Source organism: Gymnodraco acuticeps, unplaced genomic scaffold (assembly GCF_902827175.1).
Source record: "Gymnodraco acuticeps unplaced genomic scaffold, fGymAcu1.1, whole genome shotgun sequence".
In the NCBI taxonomy this organism is placed as follows: Eukaryota; Metazoa; Chordata; class Actinopteri; order Perciformes; family Bathydraconidae; genus Gymnodraco; species Gymnodraco acuticeps.
The window spans coordinates 154,061-158,834 of NW_022991959.1; the positions used below are offsets into that span (position 1 = coordinate 154,061).

A 4,774-nucleotide genomic window follows, 5' to 3' on the forward strand; every position below is an offset into this window, starting at 1 on the left:
CATTCAATTTGTGCTTACACTTTTGCAAGAATGTGATCAGACATTTTTAGTAAAAACAATGGAGTTATACTGAAAAATTAACATGTTCATTATTGTATGCATGTGGCAATCAATAAGTCATTCTAAAGTGATGTTTGTATTCACCAATAAATGGCACTAGCAGGTTTGTTATGTCAGCGAATGGCGTTGTTATCCTTTCTTAAAGGAGGAAGTTTGTCCAGTGTAAGCAAGGCCTTCTCAGTTGCAGCAAACTACATGGCAATATTAATGACTGGTCCCTTACTGTTTTTAGAGCGCACATGAAATAATCTGGCAACTGAGTGAAAATTAGCAATCAGTTGTTACCATTGTGTAACACATGGTACATTATTTGTGTATACAATGTAGAAAAATGTAACAAAGATTTGGCCCATACATACAGTAGGCTACCATTAAAAAAAAACTGTTGAAAAGCTGTAAAGAAAAATGAAAATAGTGTTGAGAGACAAACATTTAAGGAATACATGAAATACCATTGACTATGATTTTTATTGATACATTTTGACTAAATAATTACTTATTTTTTAAGGTCAGTTTTGTCCTGAACAGTATTTTGTGTTTTGCATAATGACATGTACGCTACATGTACCATTAATCAAATACTTGTCGTCGTATTTCATCTCGTAACAGGATGTATAGATCAGCCGCAGCAAATGGATCTGCTGGATCATCCCATCCGTTTTCCGCCATGAGTAGACAACACAGTTCAAAAACAGTTTCATCGCACGGAAACTGGCCTTTGGGAGTACACTCTAACATACACAAATTGACCTCCTCCATGGCAATAGGTTTGAGTCTATCCTCAGCACTGTGCAACTCTGGGAATGAGTACATAATCACTGGCCGACCAGATGCTGTGTCATCAGTTGATCTTGGTTTCAAAATCCTGATTTTGTGGGAATTCCAGGTGTTGACCACTTCATCAAGTTCATCCTGCATAGAAAAAAAGCACAGTAAATGTAGACGACACATGTCTTAAGAAGCTTTCGGACATAACTTCTACCTGTCTAGATGGAGGCTGAGGTTGCTGCAATGTCCACGAACATAGTGAATTATAATATTATTATTACTCATACTACTTTTATTAATGACTAATCTCAGAAATAAATAAAATATTTTACCTGAACAAGATTAAGGTAACAGAATTGGATAAGACTTTTGTCCAAAAAGTCTCCTGTGAAGTGGCCATCTTCCTGGAGAGTTTGGAACAGGTTCATCCAGAACTTCTTCCATAAAGGAAACTTCTCTCCCCAGCAAAACTGTCTGGGTGGTTCCTTCGCAAAAACATCTGCATTTCTTCAACAGAAACATTTTCCGTGCCCCTGTCTGCACGAATCCTCTCTGGACATCCACCTATACCTGAAACTGTTTTGATAAAGTAACTTGCAACTACTTTAGGATCACTGTTTGTGATATAGGCTTCCATCCATAACACATAGCGGCTAAAACCATCTATACAGCCGTTGATGGCAATGCCATAGGGCTTTAGTTTATCATAACCATCCATGTGCCAAAGTGCATTTGGCCCTCTGCATCTGTACTGACGTCTTCTCAAGCGGTGGGCTCGTCTTAATTCCACACCTTGTGGATCAACCAGTTTGATGATGCGTTTTATGCTATCTTGTGACACAACAAGGCCCTGTTGAATTGCACGGAGATGAAGCCAACGGTATCCCTGCATCTGTCCATTAGTCATGATCTCATGCTGTACAAAAGCTAGCACTTCCTCCAAGTCAGACTGGTTCTTCCTCCTGAACAGGTTAAGTCTTTTACAAATTCTCTTTAATGTTCGGACACTAATTACAATGTGATTAGTGTGTGCCAAAATAGCAAGTATTTATTTATTACTTAGGGAAAGTCTGAAGTATAGTTTAATTAAGTCATCCAAATCCGGCTCTGCAGGCATTGTTGTGAGCAGCGCAGCAAACTGATGTAATGCAGAATATAAAGAGGACAATTTGGTATTCGTAGGAGGGGTTGTAATATGGCAGTTGAATTGTACATCAGACAATAACGTTGCTTTTAATCTGCAAAAAAGAAAAGAAAATATATTGTTTAAATATTGTAAGGTTAAGACTCTTCTTCCTATTTTAAACAGTATATGCTCAGTAAAAGTGTCCATTACGGAGTACGGATCTTATTTATCAGGAACACTTTATATGCAGGAACACAAATCCTACCTTTAATTTAAAGGGATAGTGGAAATCCGCGAATTTTGGGTTTAACTTATGTATTTTTATTAAAAAGAAGCATATTAAACAATTGTTTTTAATTTCATCCGCCTAGTTTCATTTTATTTTCAATTTTACTGCGCCCTCTCAATGAAACGAAATACTTCGGGAATCGTCGGGAATCTTCGGGTGATGACGAGAGCTCAGGAAGACGGGCACAAACAATGGCGGACATTCAATAGCATTTGCATGTGAATAGCCGACCTTTATTATGGTGAATAGATGTGTTTTGTATGGCTGTAGTGCGACAGAAAAATTCTACGTGACACAACGACATTGGATTAACCTTGAGATGCGTTTTTATTCCGTTAAACACAACTTTTGATCACAAATCAAAAAAGGTAAGACGTAATTATTGTAATATTTTTGGAACCGGATGTTGTTTACTTTCTCTTTTCTGGCTGATAGCTCCAGGAATTCGAGGTCTTACAGTGATGACATTACATGTGTGGAATCTGTGGAGTCTCAGCTTTAAATCGTATATCTTGTTTGTGCAGTTAAGATAGTAATAAGGGCATTTCTACCGTGTGTTGTGTGTAAAAAAGCGTTAGCATTAGTTAGCATTGTTTCGCTCAATGCTAATTCAAAGGCTTGGTATTACTCTTGTGTTTTTTCTAGCTAACAATTGTTCTTATTGTCAGTTAGCGGAGTTTCTTACCTTTAAAAGGGTATGAAACATTAATAGTTTCATAAATGTTAAGAAGCCCTGAGACATGTGAGAGAAAAAAAACGGTGGGAGGGGTCCACTGGGGGGACCTTCGGCCTTAACTGGTTAACAATGATTCATATTTGTAAAGGCTACAGGTGATCTTAAGATGCGTGAGCTATGCTTAGGGACCTACCAGTCAAGATTATTTGTGGTAGGGGTGCATCATCTGGCGCCTGGTCCTGGTCATCCTCGCCATTGCCCATGCCGTGAACCATCACCTCGGGCTCGGGCTCGAACAAATAAGGACGTAATGGTCCATCTTCTGGCTCAATATTGTCACCATCGTCGCTTACTGAACCGGATTCAGATTCAGTTCCTAAAACGACATTTTCGTAGGAAAGCCGAGAGGATGTTTCTGACTCGCTATCATCACTGGATACCTCGTACAATCCTTCTTCTTTGTCTGGTATATTTGCCCTTCCACGTTCATTCTGCATAGACGCCATGGTTTGTTATCGTATCGTCTTCCTGAGTTTTCGTCACTTCCGGTTAGGCTGAGAAACATTTCGTTTCTAAAAAACTTCGGGGAAGCTGCAATAAAGTGCTTCTAACATGCGTAAGGCAATTATTATATTTGTTTTAATCAGGTGTGATTGTTTTGGTACGTAATTATGCTTGTATATAAGTTAAAACGAAACTATTTGAGGTTCCATTTCCACTATCCCTTTAAAGCCAGAAAGTGTTAAACACTCTTACTGTTAACCTCACTAACTTGTTTCATAAAATGCGTATATATAGGCATATATATATATATATATTGTAAAAAAATACGCATTTTATGAAACAAGTCTAGAATGGAGTAAGACAGTTGTGGTTGTGGGCCACAACCACAACTGTCTTACTCCATTCTAGACGAGATGATGTTTGAGATGTTGATCATTTTGATGGTTAATAGCCTTCTGATTGTCAGCTAGCTGCCTTGTTAAACACACTTAATGAAATCTCTACAGAAACATGAAAACCAACAGGCTGTTGCTCTTGGTTAGTCGCCACTGTTCCAACAAGCACAAACTTGCGTGTCAACGAACTAAACCATTATTTACTGAATTAGATGGGGGGGAGCCATAGCATATAAGCTAATGCACTTGCTGCTAGCTCATCAATGTCTGCATTTCATATTCTAACGCCTTTTCGTTGTTTTTACGAACGCCCAAAACACACTTATATATTTATAACTCACCTTTTGTTCTTCCATTTGCAATATGGTTTCCTCTTGGACCCCTCTGGCGCGCAGAAATTCACTCACGTCCTCCATTGTTGCCTACTGCAATGTGTAAATCTCTCACTGAAGCTGGTTCTACAGTTACCGGTATTTCTGACTTTTTTCTCCCAAATAAAAATATTTTTTTTTGTTCTGAGAAAAAAGTCAGAATTCTGAGATTAAAGTCAGAATTCTGACTTTTTTCTCAGAACAAAAAATAATAATATTTTTTTCAAATCCTCACAAAACATTTTTTTATGTGGACCTAATCCTCTTCCGTAAGAATGTGTATTTTATGTTAGTATTTAAAAAAGATCTCCTGGGGGAGAATCCCCCCAGACCCCCCTGCAGGGGTTGGGTTTTCAGCATGTCAACTCTTTCACTTGTGGGGAAATTACAGGATTGGCTCCAGGTCGCCCTTTTTATTTACTACAAGACAAATGTGCCTTTTGGATTGAGACAGGGAAATCATCTAAACCTCACGCGTGGCGTTTCACTGTCAAGGGGGGCGATATAGCGTGTATGTAATTACATTGCAAATACTGACTTCAGCCCCACCACTGTATGGGTTAGGCCTACCATAGATTACCCAAC

The 4,774-nt window shown here is 38.5% G+C and overlaps 1 long non-coding RNA gene across 1 annotated transcript; it reads right to left on the reverse strand.

Moving 5' to 3' along the window:
• Positions 1-574: 574 nt before the first annotated feature.
• On the reverse strand, positions 575-4,255 carry LOC117536010. The gene is made up of 3 exons (XR_004567487.1): positions 4,160-4,255; positions 1,161-2,066; positions 575-972 (listed from the first exon to the last, which is right to left on the reverse strand). It is a non-coding gene; the product is annotated as an uncharacterized LOC117536010 (long non-coding RNA).
• Positions 4,256-4,774: the final 519 nt, after the last annotated feature.